The sequence below is a fragment of the Rana temporaria genome, chromosome 13, assembly GCF_905171775.1.
Source record: "Rana temporaria chromosome 13, aRanTem1.1, whole genome shotgun sequence".
NCBI classification, from domain to species: Eukaryota; Metazoa; Chordata; class Amphibia; order Anura; family Ranidae; genus Rana; species Rana temporaria.
This window is the reverse complement of record NC_053501.1, coordinates 99937398-99964156: the sequence shown is the minus strand read 5'-3', so window position 1 is coordinate 99964156 and position 26759 is coordinate 99937398.

Sequence of the window (26759 nt, the reverse complement as noted above, 5' to 3'; positions counted from 1 at the left end):
TACAGGCAAATATTAAACACACAAATGAATGCAGCTATATATATGTATGTTTGTATGTATGTATATATATATATATATATATAGTCAGGGCTTTTTTTCAGTGGGAACGTGGGGGAACGCAGTTCCGGCACCTCCAGCACTGAATGTATATAATGGCAAGGGTTGTTGAGGTTGTGCTGGAGGTTCTATTGATGCTGGCTGCTGGGGAATCTATTGTTGCTGGAGGGGATCTACTGTAGTTTTGCAGGGTGGGGGGGGGTCAATTGTTGCTGGTGGAAGATCTGTTATTGCTGAGGGGTGGGTGAATCATTGCTGGGAGGGATCTCCTGTTGGAGGAGGGGTCTTATGCTGCTGGTTGCTGGTGGGTCTATTGTTTCCAGGGGATTGTTACTGACTACATGGAATCTATTTTACTGTCTTTCTTGTTGTCATTAACAAATTCCACAAAAGAATACTTGGTTCTGTATTCTCTAAATGGGGCAGTACTGGGAGGTGGGGAGAGGGTGCAACCAAGGAACGATGCTCGGAGGTGGGTAGGGGGCAGAGACAAGGGGAGACTCGGAAGAAGGGAGTTCCTGTACCTATTCACTGAGAAAAAAAGGACCTGTATATAGTACTATATAATGTAATTTTAAAATGCAGCTAGTGTAAGTACCTACATTTTTTAGTATCAGCCTTTTGCAGTCACCTACTGTATACAACAGTATTCAGATTGGGAGCGGGTGAGGCAGTTTTGAGAGCCAATCAAGTGCGAAGAAGATAAAGTAAGTAGAGAGATTAGTTGATAAGTCTGTTGCTGCTCTTTCACTGTCCAATCAGCAGGCTGATGATGAGGAGAAGAGTGAGAGAGGGAGTGTTGATTTTTTGTTATTGAATTTTTATGCACAGAGATGGAGGATGCAGGTTATTGGGGCCTGCCCTCATTTCAGTGGCGGGGGATCTGTGGCCTTTAGGTCTTTTTTTTTTTTCTACCCAACTGGCAGGGGAGTGGTCTCTCCACAGGACAGCCCATCGCCAACGTCTTGGTGCTATGGCTAGTCCCTGAGAAGTGGGGTCCATGTGGCTTTAGCCTACGTAGATCATGGAGTACCTTACCCCTTTGATTCTTGGCCTTTTTGCTAGGATTACGTGTAGTATCTGTTCTTATCAGTATCCAGTTGGGGCGCCCCACAGTTTACTCTGCCTTATGACTGGGATGATGGGGGCCCTGAGGGATCTTCCTGTGAGGAACAGAAACTGGAGTACCAACTGGGTACAACAGGGATTAATTCCCTAGTGAAGGAACCCAAGGGGCCAAGTGCCTCCCTGTTTGACTGTGCTACCTTGTCTGGTCAGGGGCCCCAGAAGGCAGAGAACCCTTGGTGTCAAGTGCCCTGGGGTGCTGTTAGCAATATAGGTTTGGGACCCCACTGTGAGAATGGGCACTGGACCATAACACCATTTTTTGCACCACACCTTGTGGGCTAGGTCTTTTGACCGAGACTCGGGAATTTTTTTTTTTGCAGGCTGTAAGGCCTAGTTATTGCACTACACTGGCACGTATTTATTTGCATATTTATTTTTCTTGCCATGTGTGTCACCTGCACTTATCTTTGTGTTGCCTTTACAATTAGGATGGAGAGTGTGGGTCCCTCAGCCTACCCTTAAGTCTAGGGGGAGGATGTGTGGACATTAGGTTTCTTCCTCCCTTGCCGTGGGGAATCTCTCTTCGGGAGAGCTTCTCATCTTGGTGGTGGGCTTCAGCTGATCATTAGGAGAGGTGTCTGCCAGCAGGGCCGCTGTTAGGAATCATGGGGCACCGTACAGCCTACCTGACGGGCCCCCCCCCCCCCCCCCCACACACACCTGACGGTATTCTATACAATATTTTCACACAAAAATACATTATTAATGGACAAAAATGCCACCCGATTCCACCTCCTAGTACAGTGCCGATCCTGACCTCCCTGGGGCCCTAAGCAAAATTACATGTCACATTAAAGTTCAGAAGCGGGGGGGAGGGGTGTTCTGCTGTCGGAAATGACATATGTGAGAAGCGGGGGGTGCTGACTTCTTACCTCTTCTCCCAGCCAGTGAGTTGAGAAACGGGGTGAGGGGCCGAAAATTACTTTGTACCAGGCGGGCCTCTAGTAATTTGGGGGGCCCCTCCGCAGCTTTGCGGGGCCCTAAGCGGCTTACATAGTGAGCCTATAGGGCGGATCGGCCCTGTCCTAGTACAAATCTCCCCTGCCTGCACAATTCCCCCAATCCCTCCTATTAGCCCCGAATTCCCTCATCGGCTCCTGGCACACAATCACCCGCATCTCCCCTCCCAGCACAAATCTTCTTTCTTCAATCCCTCTCCTAGAATACATTCCCACAAACCCCTTCTCCTAGCACAACCCCCTCTCGGGGCAGGGGAAGGAGCTCATTGGCCGCTGGCCAAGTTCATTATCCCTCCATGTTTCTCACCCAGCAGCTAAAAGCCGGCGGGAGGGAGAGGGGGAGAAACCTGGGTGAGAGACATGGAGGGCATTGTTCTCCACCAACCCTCCTGCTGTCTGGGCCCCTCTGTGTGCTGGGGCCCCCTACAGGAGGGCTGGTGGTCCCCCCCTATCAGCGGCCCTGTCTGCCAGGCCGTTTGGCTGGGTGGATCTGAGTGTGCCTTGTGACCCTGGGAAGGGTCCTACTTCTTTCAGTGGTAGACCAGAGACAAATCCTAAGTGCACTTTATTACATTGTTACATAGATAGTCTGGTTGAAAAAAAGTCCATTCCGTTTTTGGTTCACTTAGTGGTGTTTAGCTTTTGCGCACTCGCTGTGGGTTAAAGAAAAATATAGTAACCTGTCCCTGTGAGTGAATGTATTATATTTATGCGATTGGAACTGTATTGCAATGCAATGTATTTATGCAGTGTGTCACAGTAAAGGCTCAAATGTACCCCACTTACAGTAAGTACTTGTTATATTTATTTGCTATATAACAAAAATAGAGTAGCTTGCTCCTGTCAAGAGCCTTGTCCCCCACGTTCAGGTTTCACGGTCCTTCCTCTTTGGAGGTTGGTTTATTGCTATACCCTTGTGCACATTTTTTATGTGCTGTGAGTTTACGGTTTTTGACGAGCACCGCACTGGGGAGCTCCGAAAAAAAAGACAAATGTGGCATGCTGTCTAATTTTTGCCCCAGTTGCAAAACACAGAATCGAACTGTGTTCAGGTTGGCATTCGTGGGGGGGCAGTAAAACCGTGGCTCAACCAACTGGTTTTACTGCCCCGCCTGCATTTTTAAACAAGCCCCTATGTGCCTTAAAGTGGATGTAAACCCAATTGATGAAATTTGAGCTGGGCACATGCATCTGGAGTTTTTTGTTATCTCTCTTCAAAGAGCTAAGTCCCAAAGCTCTCTCCTGAACCATTCCTCTGTTATCAGCCTGATAACTCCTGACAAATTTTCTGACACATCAGATAAAAGCAGCCTGAAATTTCTGAGGCACCACCATGTTAAAGCGGAGGTCCAGCTTTAAAACATTTTTTTTTTAAAAGTCAGTAGCTACAAACACTGTAGCTGCTAACTTTTAATAAGCACGCTTACCTGTCCAAGGTGCCCGTGATGTCGGCCACCCGAGGCCGATCCGACGATCGTGGCAGGTCCTGGCGCCGCCATCCTTACTAAAGGAAACAGGCAGTGGAGCCTTTCGGCTTCACTGCCCGTTTCCTACTACGCATGCACGAGTCGCGCAGCGCTTTGTGAATGGGTGGTGTGTCCTGTGTGTCCCAGAAGGCAGCGCGCCTCCATTTTTCAAGAGGCAATGCAAGGGGGAGAACACAGATCATCACCACAGACGAGGAAGTGGCAGATTAGGACGATCTGCCTAGTAAAAGCCATTTCTGGTAAGTATATGTAGCGCCTTGTCACTTTCCAGTACCGGTGCTATGTTAAATTTAGAGGGGGTCAGAGAGTTAGTTAACTATGACCATTTGTTTTGTTTAAATTTGGGTCTATGTCTCAGCTTTGGCTGTGCTGTAGGTCCATTCTGCTGTATCTGGGGTACTGATCTCACCCTGTGATGGAAGTTACTAAAATGAATATTTTGTGTTATGTTACTCTTCTCCTAAACCATTCAAATGTTGCTTTTCTTTCCTTATATTATTATATTATATATTTCCTTTTATTTCTTGATATATATATATATATATATATATATATATATATATATATATACAGTTATAATACATATGTATGTATGGGTATATACTACAAGTGTTATTATCCTTGAAATGAAGCAACAGATTATAGAGTTAAAAATCTCGGCTCAGGAAATGATTGAGTAAAGACAGATGGCCCCTTCTACTGCACTCCTAAACAGCTCCTCCCATGGCCCCCTCCACCGAAGAAACAAATATGGCGACTGAGGAAGGAAAGAATGTGCCACAAGGGCTCCGTGCCAAGAACAGACTCACAAGAAGGAAAGCCCTTATATGGACTAAGCCAATCAGTTGTGCTCATGTGTATGATGTCATTTTGTCTATAAAGCTATGGTAATAAATGGGTTCAGTCTTTTTGACGCTGGAACACAGAAAGCAAGCAGTCTGTTCCTCGGCTCTCTGCATGCTTTCATAATTTGGGTCAACGGCAGAATGGGTTATGCCCTGAAGTTGTGTCAGGGGTTATTAATCCTTCAACCCCAGGTCAGCAGGTGGCAGCAGTGGAGTCAAGGATTGAGTGCTCTTGCCCAGCAGCCTATCAGGAGGGTTTGGCCTCGCTGTGCATGCTGGGAGAGAGTATTTATGAGGCAGACGCCATCTTCCTGGGTCTCTCCTCGTGTGGCGCCCACCTTTAGGGTAGCCACTTCACGCTGCCCTGGCAAATGGCCTTTCCGGGTCGGGGGTTGCGGGTGCAACACAAGGATCCTGGCTTTGGGACCACGTTGGCCCAGAGCAATTGATCTGCCGCTTGGGGACTCAGTAATCCACTGGGTCCCACCTAAGAAGGTCCTGTATCGTCCGTCCAGTTGGAGGAGGCCGTATGGTGGAGAGTCTGCCTGAGGAGTACCAAGAGAGGCTGGTGCTCCAATAGGGGCCTGACTATCAATTGGGGACCAGGGGAACCAGACACTGAAAGGCTGGATGTTGGCCGCTCGTCAGTCGGTACCCTAATTCAAAACTTCCTGAAGGAGATCCAGGTGCCAAGTTTGCTAAGGAGGATTATCTCTGCTGTTCATGTACCAGGAGGGTCTGTGGCAGAGACTTTTTCCTAAGGTTCGAGTGACATTCTGGCTGCCAGGCTGGTGAAAGAGGCCTGTCCAGGTGCACTATACCCACTCAGGCTGGAGTGGTGAAAGAGACATTGCACGTGGAAGCATTTCCCTATTTCTGACATCTGGATCTGCTATCTTCATTGCTTCTCCTATCTCTACTCTTCACCAAGTTTTATTGTTTTTTCCCCGGCTGGGTAATAAAGAGCACAGCAAAAGACACCTGTCGTGGACATTCCGTTACTACAACTTTCACCAATCACCCCTAGACATCATAGAAACATGAGGTAACATGCCGCCCAAAACAAACCAGCAGCTCCTTTGGGGGTAGTGCTACATATAAAAAAAAAAAAAATCAATTTTTTTTGGAGCCTTTTTGGCAATTGTTTTTTTTTTTTTTTTTTTAGGGTGGACCTCCGCTTTATGCAAAAATAAGTAATAAGTAAAAATAATAACATTATGGGCCAGATTCACGTAGATACGTTACACCGCCGCAATTTTTCATCGCAAGTGCCTGATTCACCAAGCACTTGCGATGAAAACCTACGCCGGCGGCCTCCGGCGCAAGGCGGGCCAATTTAAATGGGCGTGTGCCATTTAAATTAGGCGCGCTCCCGTCATTTTTTCGAACGGCGACGCGCGTAATTCCGTATTCCCGGACGGCTTACGCAAACGACGTTATTTTTTAAATTTCGACGCGGGAAACGACGGCCATACTTTATACAGCAATACGATTGCTGTGTAAAGTTAAGGCACCTAAAACGACGACTAACTTTGCGACGGGAAACAAGACTAGCGGCGACGTAGCGAACGTGAAAAACCGTCGGGAATCGCCGTAACACCTAATTTGCATACCCGACGCTGGTTTACGACGCAAACTCCCCCCAGCGGCGGCCGCGGTATTGCATCTTAAGATCCGACAGTGTAAAACAATTACACCTGTCGGATCTTATGGCTATCTATGCGTAACTGATTCTATGAATCAGTCGCATAGATAGAAACAGAGATACAACGGCGTATCAGGAGAAACGCTGTCGTATCCCTTTTGTGAATCTGGCCCTAAGTTACAGCACATGATTTATTTAATACAATCTAGAGTTCATATCAGATATTTTGTTTCAGGGGAGGTTGCTTTAAATAGATAAGCAGGGAGCTGGCCCTGTTACAAAACACGTCTGAGAGTCTCTGCCTATGATGAGAGGGGGTGTGTGCCTTTCCTCCAATCAGCAATGTTAGATATCTTGGCTGTATGCCCAGACATCACTTCTCTTAAACAGGAAGAGAAAAATCTCCTAACACGATCTGAACTTTCTAAACAGTATATAAATGTGAAGACAGCAGATATGGATGTAACACTTATGTAGGGAGATTTGGTTCATCCCTGTGTATCATCTGAGGCTGTTCACTTCACTGGGTGTATGGGGGGTTTACACCCACTTTAATCTGTGTATTTAGCTATTTGTTTTCTATAAGGGGTTTTCTACACTACATTGGCCATAGATGGACCTTGTGACCCAAACTAAATTTACAGGTGCCGCTCAAGGCTCCATTAGGTCCTCTTATGTAGCAACCACTTGGAGTGCAGACAAGGACAGAGCTTGTGCCAGCTCTAGACATCCAATGGAAAAGGAAAAAGTCCTGGAAGTCGCACATCTCTGCAATACCCTGTAAAAAGGTGTATGACAGTCTCAGATGTGTAACTTCCAGGACTTTTCCCTTTTCTATAGATGGACCTTGCCCAATCCAATTGTGTTTGAAAGCTGATCAGTCAATGCACTAATTACATCAGTTTGCTGAACCCTTGCCTCTTCCTATTGACAAGCCTAGTGCTAAGGTTCATGTCTACTTTAATGGGCGTTGTTTCGTCCTTTATTATATACTTTAAGTGGAATTCCACCCAAATTCCACTTTTTGGAATCCCCCCCCCCTCCGGTGTCACATTTGGCAGCTTTTGGGGGAGGAGGGAACAGATACCTGTGTAATACAGGTATTTGCTCCCACTTCCAGGCATAGATCACTGCGGTGATCGCAGTGACCTACGCCACGTCCGGCGCCTATTCCCCTGTCTTCTGGGAGACACAAGGGTCCCAGAAGGCAGCAGGGACCAGTGATGACGCACAGTGCGACTTGCGCATGTGCAGTAGGAAACCAGGAAGTATGGAGTAGCTTCACTTCCTGATTCCCTCACCAAAGATGGCGGCGCCTCTACCCGAGAGCCGAGGGACACATCGGCTTTGATATACGACATTGCGGGCGCCCCAGGACAGGTAAGTGTCCATATATTAAAAGTCAGCAGCTGCAGTATTTGTATTTACCGCTTTAACTGGTAACTTGAATTATAAGGCTTGAATTTGCAGCCAATTTCTGTGAATCCAAAATCAGAGTTGTGGGTGGCTCTGCCAACGTCACCTGGCTTTACAAACTTGATTTAGTGACACCACTCCACTAGGGTGACCACATTTCCAAACTGCCATTCAGGGAAAAAAAACCCTTCCCAAAAATCAGCTTGTGCTGTAACGAATCACAGCACAGCACTCTACCCAGAGGCACTGATCACACCCCCAAAAAAAGGCCGCCACATCGCCAGTTTACCTTGTTCCAACTCTGACTCTACACTGCCCTTCAGTGATTAGATACAAAGGGTTTATAAATTAATCCAATCACAAGCAGGGGGTGGAGATTGTGCCTCTCCAGACATTCCCAGCCAGGGCAAGTACTGTGTCAGGTCACCTGTGGCCAGGTTACAAGTGCACCCTGTTGGGGTCAGGGTTGAACCCAAGATCCCCCAGGGTACGGAGTCTAAGACCCAGCTTTGTGTTCACCAGAGCCTCTAGTGGTGAGGATGGCCTTCGCCGCAGCTGGATCCAGATCGCGACCCCTGGGATTCCCTAGGTCATGCTCCGCAGGGAGAGAGGGGAAGCACCAAGCAGGACAAGCAGTAGTGATGGGTAAGCCGAGGTCAGGGCAACATGCAGACAAGGGTAACCGAGGGACAGGCAAAAGGTCAGAATCACAGGCAAACAGGGGAAGTCAGGGACGAGCCAAAAACGGTACACAGGATGATAATCGTAGCACACTGCAGACAGGAACTAGAGCTAACAACATGGTTGAACAGCAAAGCAGACTAGCAGTGCAGTGGTTAATATAGGCTTCCTGGGATGGCCTAGGGTGGAGCAATACAGGGAGGAAGGCGATAAAAGACAGTCAGAAGGAGGGTCAGGCCTCTAATGAACACATGGAGATCAGGTAAGCTGCCAGACTTTATTGCATATCCATGACATACTGTGAGTAAAGCAGCAATGTGGTGGCCTTTTTTGGGGGCATCAGATCATCCTGGGGGGGAGGTGGCTGTGTCAGTTTCATTCCGGGACACTGTATTGTCCTGGAATGAAGGTGCCCGGGACCCGGGACAGACCTGCAAAATGCGGGCAATTCGGGACATGTGGTTACCCTACACTCCACAGCTCGATTGAGAAATAAAAGGAACTGGTTGAAAAAAAAAGTTGGTGGAACAGTGACTGCAGTTTGGGTATTCTGAAAGCTGCAGGTGCCAGCAGTCACAACGCAACAGCTGGCAGCAGAAGATTTTGCCCTCCGTGCTGTTTAGCATGGATGGGTAAATCTATGGAGAAGTCTTTACTTGCATGGCCAGCTTTACCAGGCCAACTATTTGGAGGAATAAAAAATGGTCACTTAAAAACATCTGAGAATGATACAATCGTGATCATATGGTTTTAGTCAGAAGTGAAATTCTACAAGTTAAAATAGTTCATGTTACATAATCAGTTTACGCAGAAATAATTCTGAGAAAAAGGATGTTAGCTACAGTTACAGCTGAATTGGTGACCACATGTGATGTTTTTATATTGGCTTCTTTGGAAGATGCCCTCAAAATGCAGAAGAGTCTGACGTCAGCATGATATAGATCACGAGAAGATGGAGTGCTTGTTTGTCCTAGTTTTCATTTGTGGTTGCTTTTTTCACCAGATGTCAAGATACCAGGGGCGGACTGACCATTGAGGCACTTAGGGAAACTGCCCGAGGGCCCCATGCCACTAGGGGGCCCCATCAGGGTTGCCAGGCTCAGTAAAACCAGGGACGGTATGTAAAAATCTGTGTTTTTTTTACATCTGTCCCTGATATGTCTGAAACCGACATGCTTTTGATGTGAAAATCCAGAGATTTTAGCTGCCCCCCCTCTGCACTGCCTCCTGGCATGGTGGCCATCTGTAAGCCCGTGGGCCCCATAATCTTTTATTGCCCGGGGGCCCCATGAGTTGTCAGTCCGCCCCTGCAAGATATCCCATCGTTCATTACTACTGCGCTTTGTCAGTGGAATAAAAGCACAATATGGCTGTCATTTGGGGCTTATCACAGAGATTGGGGTCATTTTTCATATTTGAGGGTGGCAATTTTACAGGCGGCCCCAGATGGAAACAGAACATTCAGAATTGGGAAAATTTGATGGGTCCTTTCTACTCATATGAGCATTATATAGATCACGAGACGATGGAGTGTTTGTCCTGGTTTTCATTTCTGATTGCTTTATTCGCCAGGATGTCACCAGGATGTCAGTGGAATATAGAAACAATGGGCTAGATTCACATAGATCAGCGGATCTTTAGATCCGCGTGATCTATGTGATTTAAGATCCGCTGCCGCAAGTTTGAGAGGCAAGTGGGTAATTCACAAACCACTTACCTCCAAACTTGCGGCGACGGATCGTAAAACCCCCGGCGGAATGCAAATTCCGCGGCTAGGGGGAGTGTACTATTTAAATCAGGCGCGTCCCCGCGCCGATTTAAATGAGCATGCGCCGTCCGCGAAATTTCCCGGCGTGCATTGCTCCCACTGACGTCGCTAGGACATCAGTGGTTTCGGCGTGAGCGTAACTTGCGGCGCGCGGGTTTCTGAATCGGCGTACACAAACGACGTAAAAAAATTCAAAATCGACGCGGGAACGACGGCTATACTTAACATTGGCTGCGCCTCATAGAAGCAGGGGTAAGTATACGCCGGAAAAACCGCTACGGAAACGTCGTAACAACACTGCTTCGGGTCCGCGTACGTTCATGAATTTGCGTATCTCGCTGATTTACATATTTCTCAGCGTAAATCAGCGAGAACGCCCCCCACGCCATTTTTAAATTGCAGGTAAGATCCGACGGTGTAACACAGTTACACCTGTCGGATCTTAGGCATATCTATGCGTAACTGATTCTATGAATCAGGCGCATAGATACGACCAGCCTAACTCTGAGATACGACGGTGTATCAGGAGATACACCATCGTATCTCTCTCTGAATCTGGCCCAATATGGCTGTTATTTGGTGCTCATTACATGGTTTTTATTGGGGTAATTTTTTTATATTTGAGAGTGGCACAATAGAGGCTGCCCCAGATAGAAACAGAACTCTCCAAATTGGGAAAATTTCATGGGTCCTTTCTACTCAAGTCAGTATCCTCCACTCACCATCAACTATCACACCTGGTACTGTTCACTACCCAACCCTTACACACAGGGCTGAACTTACCATTGGGCTTGACTGGGCTCAAGCCCATGGGTCCCGCCCAATAGGGGGCCCCGGGCCCAATCACGGCAACCCCCTCCTGCCAGCGGCAGTCGTGGCAACCCCCTCCCGCAATTTTGCGGCAATCGTGGGTGGCAACCTCCTCCCGCAATTTCGGCACCCCCCGCTCAACAAATTCGATGGATGTAATGCTCGGCACCACCCCCCGCTCAAATACTTCGGCGGATGGATGGAATTCTTGGCAGCCGCCCCCCCCCCCTCGATCTCAACAACTTCGATGCTCCAGGGGGCCCCTTTACTGCTGCTGTGTAAGGGGCCCCAAAATTTCTGAAGGCAGCCCTGGGAAGAGGTAAGGAGTCCATCCAGCGACTGCCCCCTCCCCCCACTCAACAACTTTGATCGGTTGGTCCGGACGGCGGATCCCCCCCCCCGCTCAACAAGCAGGCCCGGACTGGCCATAGGGCACACCGGGCACTTGCCCGGTGGGCCGGTAGCCGCCGGGCCACGAGTTCATGTCTCCCCACTCTCAGCTGCTTGGCCGGCCTCTCAGCGACACGTTCGCGGCCGCCTCCGCGGTTGACTCTGCTGAGACGGCTGCATTTATTTCAGGCAGAGTTTCCGGCCGGGTCCCCACTCTCAAGGCAGCGAGCTGGGCTTCTCCTTGTGCCGGTGCTGGCGCCGCTCACCACGGCCAGCTCCACGGCTGTCCAGCCAGCCTTCTTCTCAAGCTTAGAAGGAGGAAATTAAGAGGTCAAGACCGGTCATGTGACCATTAAGGGGGAGGAGATGCCTGGAGGAATCTCCTTCTGCCTGATGTCAGAAAGATGTATCTGCAGCCACAGATACCAGGGCCTGGAAAAGACCGCTAAAACGTAAGTGATGGCAGCATGTCGGTTTTTGCAAAAAAGTATGTTTTACACCCTCATTTACACAGCACGATGAGAGCATGCTTTGGTCTGGCCAGTGGTCTCTTTTACACAGTAAAAAATAGTTCAGCATCACTCTTTACTGTGTAAAAGAGACCACTGACCAGACCAAAGCATGCTCTCATCGTGCTGTGTAAATGAGGGTGTAAAACATTGTGTGAGAGAGGGACAGTTCTTGGGCACAAAATGTGTCCTGCATTTAAAGTGTATATGTGATTTTTAATTTTATTTTTGTGTTTGTAATTGTGGTATATTTAGTACTGGTTGGCTTGGTAAGTGTGGTGCAGTGTTAACAAAAAAATCATACATTATATACACTTTAAATGGATTATTTTATATATAATTTTGGGTAATATATGTTTAATGTGCCCTTAATTAACTGTTGTCTCTTAGCCTGGGTTCACACTAGATGTGAATTCACAGAAAATTTGCTGCGGTTTCAGCACTGAATCTAAAATCACAACCTGTCCATGTGAACCAATTGCAGAGTGTATGTTAAATTAACGACACCCCGCAATCGGTTTACAAAACGCAGCTCAGTTTGACGAATCGGATCGCATGGGTGTGAACACCCATGCAATCTGATTCTGGTGTGGACAATAAAGGGTCCTGCACCAGTTTGGTTTGAATGCAGTGCGATTTGAGCCATACAAATCCATGGCTCAAATCGCACCCCAGAGACACCACATGTAATTCACGCAGGAATGTGCTGTGATTCCTGTGCGAATTACATGTGGTGTCTCACACCGCAGTAGTGTGAACCCGAGCTGAGGCCCTAAAGCCAGTTGCAGCATTTCACTTGGCAGGAGTGAGCTCAGGTGTGTATGGATCCCAGTCTAAACTATCCTGAGCTTTCCAGCCAGGATAGCCCCACAGCTGCACACTCCTCTTGTATATGTACAGCTGCAGACCATGAAATGTCTCAGATGCTTACAATTGGGGCGCACTATGACAGGAGGGGGCCGGGGTTTGATTAACCACTTAACACCCACCCGCCGTCAAATGATGGCGGGCGGAATGCTCTATTGTTCTGACAGGACGTCATATGACGTCCTGTCATTTAAAGCCTCTAGGGCGCGCACACGTCGCGTCACTGGGAACACAGTGCGCATGCCCGGCGGCCGCGATGGCCGCCGGGCACCCGCGATTGGCCAGTAACTGTGCAGGGACGTGAAGCTCTGTGTGTAAACACAGAGCTCCACATCCTGTCAGGGAGAGAGGAGACCGATCTGGGTCTCTTGTACATAGGGACACAGATCGGTCACCTCCCCCAGTCACCCCCCTCCCCCCACAGTTAGAACACACCCAGGATACACATTTAACCCCTTCCCCGCCCCCTAGTGGTTAACCCCTTCCCCGCCAGTCACATTTATACAGTAATCAATGCATATTTATAGCACTGTTCACTGTATAAATGTGAATGGTCCCATAAATGTGTCAAAAGTGTCCGATGTGTCTGCTATAATGTCGCAGTCCTGAAAAAAAAAACGCAGATCCTCGCCATTCCTAGTAAAAAAAAATCATTATGTCCCCTATTTTGTAGGCAATATAACTTTTGCGCAAACCAGGTTATTGCAAATTTTTTTTTTTACCAAAAATATGTAGAATAATACGCATCGGACTAAACTGAGAAAAATATATATATTTTTTAAAAAAATGGGATATTTATTACAGCAAAAAGTAAAAAATATTGTGTTTTTTTTCAAAATTGACGCTCTTTTTTTGTTTATAGCCCAAAAAAAAAAAACGCACATGCGATCAAATACCACCAAAAGAAAGCTCTATTTGTGGGGAAAAAAAGGACGTAAATTTTGTTTGGGAGCCATGTCGCACGACCGTGCAATTGTCAGTTAAAGCGACGCAGTGCCGGAAGCTAAAATCTTGTCTGGGCAGGAAGGGGGTGTATGTGCACAGTAGGCAAGTGGTTAAATAACAAACATGTCACGCTTCCCCGATCTGTATTAAAAAAATAAATAAATGGGCTGCTCAGCCTAAAATGCCCGGGCCTATTTTTTGTCCCAGTCCGGGCCTGTCAACAAGTATGCTCGGTCGGCGCACTGACCCCCCCCCCCCCTCAACAACTTCGATAGGTCAGTCGGTCGATCCAGAACCCCCACCCCCCATCAACAACTATGATCGGTCGGCGGTAACAACCCACCCCCCCGCTTCTCTGCTCCATGGGGCCCCTTCGATTATTAAGCCCAGGGGCCCCCACCACCCCAAGTCCTGCCCTGCTTACACATATCTTATAAAGCCAATAATCTCAAACTTTTTGTAGCGGATGGTTGCTACTGGTTACTATCATCCACGCATATTCACTCTGCTGCCAGACCTTCATCCATCTCTCTCCAGTAGACAATGAACAGTCATTTGCATTTGTTTTGTTTTGTTTTATTTGGGGGATATAGAAAGGGTATGGAATGCCCATAGAGCAGATCATATTTGCCATAATCACTTGAAGAATTGTTATATCTGTTGTGCTTTGCACATCTCAGAAAGAGCACTTAAAAAAATGATGGACTCTAATATTGACAGTCTCAACCTTTAATGCCGCGTACACGCGATCATTTTTCGGCATTAAAAAAACGTAGTTTTGTCTTCAGCCTCCTGTGTTCCTGTGATTCTGTATCCTGATTCCAGTTGCTGACCCAGCTTGCCTTGACTACTCTCTGAACTCCGCCTGCACTGACCTCGGCTTGTACCCTGACCTCCGCTTCTGTCTGCTCCATTGGCTCCTGCTTCACTGATCGGTTCTAGACCCGGCTTGTTTTGTGACCACACCCCTGCCTGTGCCCTGTACCCAATCCATCCTGTCTGTTTATTACCTGGCCTGCCTGACTCTTCTACTCTGTCTGCTGTCACCGATACCCTCCCACCACATTGCTGTTTCGGCTGACCTATAGTCTGCTACCAGCAACCGTCTCAGCTGCCCGCTGCCGCTAGTACCAGCCTGCTTCAGTCTGCTGCCTACCAGCTTGCCTGCTTATTGGAACCTTCTGACAACTTCACCTGCCCAGCGTGGACTACTGCCCTGCTGCTAACAAGACTTACATGCACTCGTGCCACTGACCATACCTCCCAACCGTCCCGAATTTCTTGGGAATGTCCCGCGGTCCCGCGATCAGTGGTAGAGTCCCGCGATTCCGCGGCACCCCCACCCCAACAACTCTGATCCGCGGACCCCCCCCCGCTCAACAACTCCGATCCACAAACCCCCCCCCCCCCCTTCCGCTCAACAACTTCGTTGGGAGGTATGCTCATTTGTCCCTCATTCTGAAGTTGAAAAGTTGGGAGGTATGCTATACTCCTGCTTCTCCTGTTTACACTATAAGGGGGCCCGAGTCAAAGGAGTAAGCGAGGCCTTGCTTTTTGTGGGGAAGCAGTGGCCTCTCTGCAGAAGTAGACCATGCCCCCTGCTGAGTCATAAATAGCAGGAAGTATGGATGTTGCTAATTTCAAAGCTATAGATAAGACACAGAAGGAGGTGCGATGGACCTCTACAGAGAGATCACTGTTTCCACACAGAGAGCAGGGATACACTCTGCAGCTGCTGGCAGGGAGCAGACTTTTCTACTCAGGCTGTGGCTGCTGAAAAAGAAAACTGAAAGACATTGAGCTCCTTTTTGTTTTAATTTAATCTGAATATATTTAGCTGATTTAAACTGAAAGATCTGTTGGACTTTAATATTGTGTAAAGAAGTCAGCCCAGAATGTAGATGAACACAAACTCAAGACTAGGGGCCTAGATTCAGGTAGGGGTGCGCAATGTTACGGCGGTGTAGCATATCGTATTTACGATACGCCGCCGTAAGTTAGAGAGGCAAGTTCTGTATTCACAAAGCACTTGCCTTCTAAGTTACGGCGGCGTATCGTAAATGGGGCCGGTGTAAGCGCGCGTAATTCAAATGCGGATGAGGGGGCGTGTTTTATGTAAATTCTTGGTGACCCGACGTGAATGACGTTTTTTTACGAACGGCGCATGCGCCGTCCGTGTACATATCCCAGTGTGCATTGCTCCAAAGTATGCCGCAAGGACGTATTGGTTTTGACGTGAACGTAAATTACGTCCAGCCCTATTCGCGAACGACTTACGCAAACGGCGTAAAAAATTAAAATTTCGACGCGGGAAGGACGGCCATACTTAACATTGCGTGTGCCTCCTAATAGCAGGAGTAACCTTACGCCAAAAAAGCCTAACGCAAACGACGTAAAAAAATAGCGCCGGGCAGGGCCGGATTTGCTCTCCCTGCCGCCCCAAGGCCAGGTTCCACAATGCACCCCCTCCCCGCCAACCGAACCCTCCCCCCCCACCAAATTAACGGAGAATGTGCGGCATGGTTAGTTCAAATATGTTTTGTTTGTTTTTTAACTTTTTTATCACTTTTTTTTATTTATTTATTTGTAGCTTGTCGCTAACTTTTTTTAATTTTTGTATCATTTTCTTATTATTTTTCTTATTACTTACTTTTTTATTTTATTAATTTAATTATTATTTCTTATTATTAATTTATTTTTTTGCTATCACACAGGAGAAAACTATTTCCTGTGTGATAGCAATTAGAGGTGACATGTTCTCTTTATTGACCCTGTCACCTCCAAAACAGGAGTCCTAGCACTGTGCTAGAACTCTTGTCACAGCTGAGATGGGAAGAGCACAGCTCTCCCCTCTCACTGTGTACATCGGCAGCAGGGACAGGTAACAGACTCGGTGGCTGGGGGGAGGACAGTGTCCCGAAGACAGAGCCAGCAGAGAGAGGTATGTAGGGTGGGGGGGAGAGGGGAGGACAGATGGGAGCACATATTTTTCAAGTGATTTTGGCGACATCGCCGTTGTTAACGAGCGAGCTGGTTCCCCCATAACTTACCGCCCTTAACTGTTTTTTCCGGGCGTCGGGGGACTCCATGCCACTGCCGCCCCTTGGAGCCCTGCCGCCCCAAGGCCTGGCCTCAGTGGCCTTGTGGGAAATCCGGGCGTACGTAAATTTGTGAATCGGCGTATCTAGGTCATCTGCATATTCTACACCGAAAACGGCCGAAGCGCCACCTAGCGGCCAGCGTAAAATTGCAAAACAATTATACGCCGGCGTATTCAAGTTACGTCGGCGGAGGAAGCCTATTTTTTTAAACGTATCTGCCTTTGAGAATCGGCGTAAAGATACGACGGCGCAGGTTTGAAATTACGGCGGCGTATCTGGAGATATCTGCCGTATCTTGTTGCTGTCTCTTCTGTCTGGAAAACAGCACAAGAAAGAAACATGTGGACGTGTCTTTACATAGCAAGCGGTCTCTATTTTTGAGACAGGGCTTTTTTTAAACCCAAGGCTAGGTACACTCAGCAAAGCAAATAACAGAGATCACATTGACAAACACAGACACTTGTAGCAGCGTGGCCGGTCCAGAGACTGATCAGATAGCACTGTCTCTTATAGCGCCAGATAACCATACAATTTCATCACTGATTTTTGGACTGTGGACACATAGATACGAGGGTGACCTACAGAAAAAGTGGATGTTTATTGACTGCTTTTGTTTTCTTAGTGAAGCAATTATGGGAGTTTCAGAAAAGTCTGCTCCCCCTTAACCACTTAAGACCCGGACCATTATGCAGGTTAAGGACCTTGCCCCTTTTTGCGATTCGGCACTGCGTCGCTTTAACTGACATTTGCGCGGTCGTGCGACGTGGCTCCCAAACAAAATTGGCGTCCTTTTTTTCCCACAAATAGAGCTTTCTTTTGGTGGTATTTGATCACCTCTGAGTTTTTCTATTTTTTGCGCTATAAACAAAAATAGAGCGTCAATTTTGAAAAAAATTCAATATTTTTTACTTTTTGCTATAATAAATTTCCCCCAAAAATATATAAAAAAAAATATTTTTTTCCTCACCTCAGGCCGATATGTATTCTTCTACATATTTTTGGTAAAAAAAAAAACGCAATAAGCGTTTGATTGGTTTGCGCAAAAGTTATTGGCCCGGATTCACATACATTGGCACATATTTATGCCGGCGTAGCGTATCTTTTTTAGGCTACGCCGGCGTAGCGCAGAGCACCAAGCACAGTATTCACAAAGCACTCGCCCCCAAATCTACGCTGGGTTTCCTCGGCGTAAGCCAGCGTAGGTGGAAGTGTGCGTGAGCCATACTAATGAGGCGTGACCCCATGTAAATGATGGACTGAGCGTCATAAAGATACGAATAATGTACGGCGCATGCGCCGTCCCGTGGCCACATCCCAGTGCGCATGCTCAAAATCACGTCGAAACAACTGCCTAAGATACGTCGAATCACTGCCTACGACGTGAACGTAACCTACGCCCAGCCCTATTCACGTACTACTACGTAAACGACGTAAAATACGACGGCTGTTCCCTGGTCCATACCTTTGCATGAGTTGCGTCTCATAGATGGGGAATAACTATACGCCGGACATAAGCCTTACGCAAACCGCGTATATTATGCGCCGGGCCCAACTACGTTCGTGACTCGACGTATCTCCCTCATTTGCATTTTTGCAATGAGGCGGCCAGCATAAATATGCGGCGGCGTAAGTGCTTTGTGAATCCGGGCCATAGCGTCTACAAAATAGTGGATAGTTTTATGCCATTTTTATCAATATTTTTTTTTTACTAGTAATGGCGGCGATCAGTGATTTTTATTGTGACATTATGGCGGACACATCACACACTTTTAACGCTATTTTGGGACCATTGTCATTTATACAGGGATCAGTGCTATTAAAATGCACTGATTACTGTGTAAATGACACTGGCAGTGAAGGGGTTAACCACTAGGGGGCTTAGAAGGGGTTAGGTGTGTCATAAGGAGTAATTCTAACTGTGTGGGGGCTGAGCTTATTGTGACACGACACTGATCACTGCTCCCGATGACAGGGAGCAGACGATCAGTGTCCTGTCACTAGGCAGAACAGGGAGATGCCTTGTTTACATAGGAATCTCCCCGTTCTGCAGCTCCATGACACGATCGCGGGACACCGGCGGACATCAAATCTGCGGGTCCCGCAGGCACGGTCACAGAGCTCGTGGCAGGGGGGCGCCCACACGGTGGCAAATTTAAAGGGACGTACCTGTACGCCCATTTGCCTGTCCGTGCCATTCTGCTGATGTAAAATTGCTTGCGCTGGTCAGCAAGTGGTTAATAAAATGAAAATGAATTTAACGTGCACACAAGGGGGAATATTTAAACAAATTTTTTTAGTAATCTCTCCAATAATTTAAAAAAAAATTATGCCCCCGGTGTGGTGCTCAAGAAACTATCAATCAAATTAACCAAAAAAGTGCATGGGGTGCTTCATTAGTCACCTCAAGAGGAGGAAGGACCTCCCTGATGCCCCCCCCTCCCCCATCCTGGGGCACAAGACTCCTAATGCAAGGCTTTCTGGTCCACCTAGCAAAAGGATCCCTCCCATCGCATCCGAATCTCCAAATTACAATAGTAACAAATTTCAAAAAATCCAAATTAAATTGTAACAATACAACAAAATGTATTCATAGGCATTTGTTTCATTCGAACCTTGTGTTAATGTTTAAAGCTTCCGAAAAATGTAACAATATAAGCAAAGATTTGAATTGATGTTGCATCAATATTTTTCTTTATTATAAACAATGCACTACATATGAAATGGAAACATATTGCAATTCATACAGTAAGGTATAAAAGTCAAATAAGATGATGAATCCTACTTATTGTGTTTGGGTTGATAGTTTAGTGCAGGCAAATTTATGGACTCCTGGCAAGTGTCTGGAATCTGGGTCAGGGTTTACTGCAGGCCAGGCTGGATGACTCGCAGAAACAGGACTCTGGTGCCTTCCCCTGGTTCTAGAAGTTTGGAGAAACTTCTAGAAGTAAGTGGGTGGAGGCTAGAAGGGTTGTTCTGCATACTTAGGGGAAACCTGTCCAATCCTTTATACATAATGCCCTGTCAGGGTGGCTAGGCCAGCCCTTAGATATGGATGAGTCATGCTAGCAGGGAAGTCGGGTGGAATATGGAGTGGTGAGGAGTCTGTTGGTGGTCTAGAAGTGGTCTCCTAGGTCTAAGGGAGACCTTATCTCTAGGCAAGGCTCAGGCTGGCGCAGGGGGATCCATTCATCATCACGGTATGACTTGGAATCTTCTCTGAAAAGCAGTGGGAGCAAGGAAGACATGGTGAGTAAATAAGCACACCCAGGGATTTTCAAAGGGAGAGACTGCCACATGTAGCAACGTTTTGTTACCTTGCCCTGGGAGATCTTCAGAAGCGGCCAGGAGGGCTGATAGTGCCTACAAGTAGTGTAGCTGGGAACAGTTCTACAGAAGGAGAGAATACACTCCTGCATGCAGTTTGCCTCAATTTTTGTGCTATTTCCAAGAGGGGCTGAGAGCTCCTAGTCTGTATTGGATATTTGCTTCTAATCTACTAAGGACTGTGTGAGGAAAGGAAAGGAAGCAATTCAGGATTGTTTTGTACAGAGGAAGGAAGTTGTTCTTAATTCATGTTGGCCATCCCATAAATCAAATTTGGGTGATGCCTGGACATAAAATGTAACATATTAACTACTTCAGTCCCGGGCCATAGTAAAAAGACGGGCTCCAGGTGGCTCTATAAATCCGGGAGGCCGTCTTTTTACGGCCTCGGGTCCTCTAGCCACTGGGGGGCGCGCGAATGCCGGCGGCGGCGTGCGTGCACCCGGCGCGTCACCGCGATGCCGATGCGCCTGCCTGGCGGCCGCGATGTCCGCCAGTTACCCAATTACCCGCGATCGGCAGTTTTAGAGCAGGGACGTGGAGCTCTGTGTGTAAACACAGAGCTCCACGTCCTGTCAGGGAGAGAGGAGACCGATCTGTGTCCCTTGTACATAGGGACACAGCATCGGTCACCTCCCCCAGTCAGTCCCCTCCCCCCACAGTAAGAATCACTCCCAGGATACACATTTAACCCCTTCCTCGCCCCCTAGTGTTAACCCCCTGCCAGTCACATTTATACAGTAATCAGTGCATTTTTATAGCACTGTTCGCTATATAAATGTGACTGGTCCCAAAAATGTGTCAAAAGTGTCCGATGTGTCCGCCGCAATATCGTAGTCCTGACAAAATTCGCAGATCGCTGTATTACTATCGCCGATGACTGAGCGTGTGTACAGGGCCTGAGAGGTAAGATGCGAGTTTGGTCCTGTGGGTGTAAACTGTAGTGTTTTCTTCTATGATGAATCTATGCCTCATTCTGGCTTTTGCCTGGAACTGATGGATATCTGTACTTATACGTTACAATAAGACCTTTATCCTTCTTGTTGGTTTTTATTATTCAAAAATGTTTTTCTTTTAAGTGTGCTACTATATTTCTAGGCTGAATTTGGCTAGGCTGAGAGTAATGAGCAAACCTCAGTAATCTTGTCAACCAATCAGCCTATTTTATATTGATGGAAGGTTACTTTTAGATTCTAACACTTTGCATAGATGAGATTTGGTCATAGACGAGACACTTTTTTATCCAGTCTGACAGATGTTAGGATACTCACAGTATAGATTAGCCATTTTCAACTAGGAGTCCTCCAGAGGTTGTTAGGAACTCCTTGAGCAGTGGCTGATCAACCACTGATCACCAATGTAAGGAACATTCTTCTCACTGATCACCAATGTAAGGAAGATTCTTCCCATGATCACCAATGTAAGGAGCATTCTTCCCACTGATCACCAATGTAAGGGACATTCTTCTCACTGATCACCAATGTAAGGGACATTCTTCTCACTGATCACCAATGTAAGGAGCATTCTTCTCACTGATCACCAATGTAAGGAGCATTCTTCCCACTGATCACCAATGTAAGGAGCATTCTTCCCACTGATCACCAATGTAAGGAACATTCTTCCTACTGATCACCAATGTAAGGAACATTCTTCCCACTGATCACCAATGTAAGGAACATTCTTCCCACTGATCACCAATGTAAGGAACATTCTACTCACTGAACACCAATGTAAGAAACATTCTTCCCACTGATCATTCAGTGCTGGGACTCTTACGTTTTAATCTCTTTATAAATGATATTGGGTCTGAGATCAAAAGTAACATTTCTGTCTTTGCAGATGACACCAAGCTATGCAGTAGAATAACGTCCTTACAGGATGTCTCCAATTTACAAGTCAACCTCAATGCTCTGTCTGATTGGGCGACTAAGTGGCAGATGAGGTTTAATGTTGATAAATGTTGATAAATGTAAGAATATGCATGCATCATACATACTAGGAGGAGTACAACTGGGGGGATCTGTAGTAGAGAAGGATCTGGGGGTTTTGGTAGATCATAAGCTCAATAATGGCATGCAATGCCAAGCTGCGGTTTCCAAAGCGAGCAAAGTCCTTTCTTGTATTAAGAGAGGTATGGACTCCAGAGACAGAGATATAATTTTGCCCCTGTACAAATCATTAGTAAGACTTCATCTGGAATATGCAGTTCAGTTTTGGGCCCCAGTTCTCAAAAAGGATATCGGGGAACTGGAGAAAGTGCAGAGAAGGGCAACCAAACTGATAAGAGGCCTGGAGGAGCTCAGCTATGAGGAAAGATTAGAAGAACTGAATTTATTCACTCTTGAGAAGAGGAGAATTAGGGGGGATATGATCAACATGTACAAATATATAAGGGGTCCATATAGTGAACTTGGTGTTGAGTTATTCATCACAGAGGACAAGGGGGCACTCTTTACGTCTAGAGAAAAAGAGATTTCATCTCCAAATACGGAAAGGTTTCTTCACAGTAAGAGCTGTGAAAATGTGGAATAGACTCCCTCCGGAGGTGGTTCTGGCCAGCTCAGTAGACTGCTTGAAGAAAGGTCTGGATACTTTCTGAAATGTACAGAATATAACTGAGTACTAAGATTTATAGGTAAAGTTGATCCGGGGAAAATCCGATTGCCTCTCTGGGGATCAGGAAGGAATTTTTTCCCCTGCTGTAGCAAATTGGATCATGCTCTGCTAAGGTTTTTCGCCTTCCTCTGGATCAACTGTGGGTATAGAATTGGGTATATGGGATTGTATGATAGTATTGTTGTTTTGTTTTATGGTTGAACTGGATGGACTTGTGTCTTTTTTCAACCTGACTAACTATGTAACTATCATCAATGTAAGGGACATTCTTCCCACTGACCACCAATGTAAGGAGCATTTTTCCCACTGACCTCCAATGTAAGGGACATTCTTCCCACTGACCTCCAATGTAAGGGACATTCTTCCCACTGACCACCAATGTAAGGGACATTCTTCCCACTGATCACCAATGTAAGGGACATTCTTCCCACTGATCACCAATGTAAGGGACATTCTTCCCACTGATCACCAATGTAAGGGACATTCTTCTCACTGATCACCAATGTAAGGAGCATTCTTCCCACTGATCACCAATGTAAGGAGCATTCTTCCCACTGATCACCAATGTAAGGAACATTCTTCTCACTGATCACCAATGTAAGGAGCATTCTTCTCACTGATCACCAATGTAAGGAGCATTCTTCTCACTGATCACCAATGTAAGGAGCATTCTTCCCACTGATCACCAATGTAAGGAACATTCTTCCCACTGATCACCAATGTAAGGAGCATTCTTCCCACTGATCACCAATGTAAGGAACATTCTTCTCACTGATCACCATTGTAGGGAGCATTCTTCCCACTGATCACCAATGTAAGGAGCATTCTTCCCACTGATCACCAATGTAAGGAACATTCTTCCCACTGATCACCAATGTAAGGAACATTCTTCCCATGATCACCAATGTAAGGGGCATTCTTCCCACTGATCACCAATGTAAGGAGCATTCTTCCCACTGATCACCAATGTAAGGAGCATTCTTCCCACTGATCTCCAGTGTAAGGAACATTCTTCCCACTGATCGCCAATGTAAGGAACATTCTTCTCACTGATCTCCAGTGTAAGGAACATTCTTCCCACTGATCACCAATGTAAGGAGCATTCTTCCCACTGATCACCAATGTAAGGAGCATTCTTCCCACTGATCACCAATGTAAGGAGCATTCTTCCCACTGATCACCAATGTAAGGAACATTCTTCCCACTGACCACCAATGTAAGGAACATTCCTCCCACTGATTACCAATGTAAGGAACATTCTTCCCACTGATCACCAATGTAAGGAGCATTCTTCCCACTGATCACCAATGTAAGGGACATTCTTCCTACTGATCACCAATGTAAGGAACATTCTTCCCACTGATCACCAATGTAAGGAACATTCTTCCCACTGATCACCAATGTAAGGAACATTCTACTCACTGAACACCAATGTAAGAAACATTCTTCCCACTGATCATTCAGTGCTGGGACTCTTACGTTTTAATCTCTTTATAAATGATATTGGGTCTGAGATCAAAAGTAACATTTCTGTCTTTGCAGATGACACCAAGCTATGCAGTGGAATAACGTCCTTACAGGATGTCTCCAATTTACAAGCCGACCTCAATGCTCTGTCTGATTGGGCGACTAAGTGGCAGATGAGGTTTAATGTTGATAAATGTTGATAAATGTAAGAATATGCATGCATCATACATACTAGGAGGAGTACAACTGGGGGGATCTGTAGTAGAGAAGGATCTGGGGGTTTTGGTAGATCATAAGCTCAATAATGGCATGCAATGCCAAGCTGCGGTTTCCAAAGCGAGCAAAGTCCTTTCTTGTATTAAGAGAGGTATGGACTCCAGAGACAGAGATATAATTTTGCCCCTGTACAAATCATTAGTAAGACCTCATCTGGAATATGCAGTTCAGTTTTGGGCCCCAGTTCTCAAAAAGGATATCGGGGAACTGGAGAAAGTGCAGAGAAGGGCAACCAAACTGATAAGAGGCCTGGAGGAGCTCAGCTATGAGGAAAGATTAGAAGAACTGAATTTATTCACTCTTGAGAAGAGGAGAATTAGGGGGGATATGATCAACATGTACAAATATATAAGGGGTCCATATAGTGAACTTGGTGTTGAGTTATTCATCACAGAGGACAAGGGGGCACTCTTTACGTCTAGAGAAAAAGAGATTTCATCTCCAAATACGGAAAGGTTTCTTCACAGTAAGAGCTGTGAAAATGTGGAATAGACTCCCTCCGGAGGTGGTTCTGGCCAGCTCAGTAGACTGCTTGAAGAAAGGTCTGGATACTTTCTGAAATGTACAGAATATAACTGAGTACTAAGATTTATAGGTAAAGTTGATCCGGGGAAAATCCGATTGCCTCTCTGGGGATCAGGAAGGAATTTTTTCCCCTGCTGTAGCAAATTGGATCATGCTCTGCTAAGGTTTTTCGCCTTCCTCTGGATCAACTGTGGGTATAGAATTGGGTATATGGGATTGTATGATAGTATTGTTGTTTTGTTTTATGGTTGAACTGGATGGACTTGTGTCTTTTTTCAACCTGACTAACTATGTAACTATCATCAATGTAAGGGACATTCTTCCCACTGACCACCAATGTAAGGAGCATTTTTCCCACTGACCTCCAATGTAAGGGACATTCTTCCCACTGACCTCCAATGTAAGGGACATTCTTCCCACTGACCACCAATGTAAGGGACATTCTTCCCACTGATCACCAATGTAAGGGACATTCTTCCCACTGATCACCAATGTAAGGGACATTCTTCCCACTGATCACCAATGTAAGGGACATTCTTCTCACTGATCACCAATGTAAGGAGCATTCTTCCCACTGATCACCAATGTAAGGAGCATTCTTCCCACTGATCACCAATGTAAGGAACATTCTTCTCACTGATCACCAATGTAAGGAGCATTCTTCTCACTGATCACCAATGTAAGGAGCATTCTTCCCACTGATCACCAATGTAAGGAACATTCTACTCACTGAACACCAATGTAAGAAACATTCTTCCCACTGATCATTCAGTGCTGGGACTCTTACGTTTTAATCTCTTTATAAATGATATTGGGTCTGAGATCAAAAGTAACATTTCTGTCTTTGCAGATGACACCAAGCTATGCAGTGGAATAACGTCCTTACAGGATGTCTCCAATTTACAAGCCGACCTCAATGCTCTGTCTGATTGGGCGACTAAGTGGCAGATGAGGTTTAATGTTGATAAATGTTGATAAATGTAAGAATATGCATGCATCATACATACTAGGAGGAGTACAACTGGGGGGATCTGTAGTAGAGAAGGATCTGGGGGTTTTGGTAGATCATAAGCTCAATAATGGCATGCAATGCCAAGCTGCGGTTTCCAAAGCGAGCAAAGTCCTTTCTTGTATTAAGAGAGGTATGGACTCCAGAGACAGAGATATAATTTTGCCCCTGTACAAATCATTAGTAAGACTTCATCTGGAATATGCAGTTCAGTTTTGGGCCCCAGTTCTCAAAAAGGATATCGGGGAACTGGAGAAAGTGCAGAGAAGGGCAACCAAACTGATAAGAGGCCTGGAGGAGCTCAGCTATGAGGAAAGATTAGAAGAACTGAATTTATTCACTCTTGAGAAGAGGAGAATTAGGGGGGATATGATCAACATGTACAAATATATAAGGGGTCCATATAGTGAACTTGGTGTTGAGTTATTCATCACAGAGGACAAGGGGGCACTCTTTACGTCTAGAGAAAAAGAGATTTCATCTCCAAATACGGAAAGGTTTCTTCACAGTAAGAGCTGTGAAAATGTGGAATAGACTCCCTCCGGAGGTGGTTCTGGCCAGCTCAGTAGACTGCTTGAAGAAAGGTCTGGATACTTTCTGAAATGTACAGAATATAACTGAGTACTAACATTTATAGGTAAAGTTGATCCGGGGAAAATCCGATTGCCTCTCTGGGGATCAGGAAGGAATTTTTTCCCCTGCTGTAGCAAATTGGATCATGCTCTGCTAAGGTTTTTCGCCTTCCTCTGGATCAACTGTGGGTATAGAATTGGGTATATGGGATTGTATGATAGTATTGTTGTTTTGTTTTATGGTTGAACTGGATGGACTTGTGTCTTTTTTCAACCTGACTAACTATGTAACTATCATCAATGTAAGGGACATTCTTCCCACTGACCACCAATGTAAGGAGCATTTTTCCCACTGACCTCCA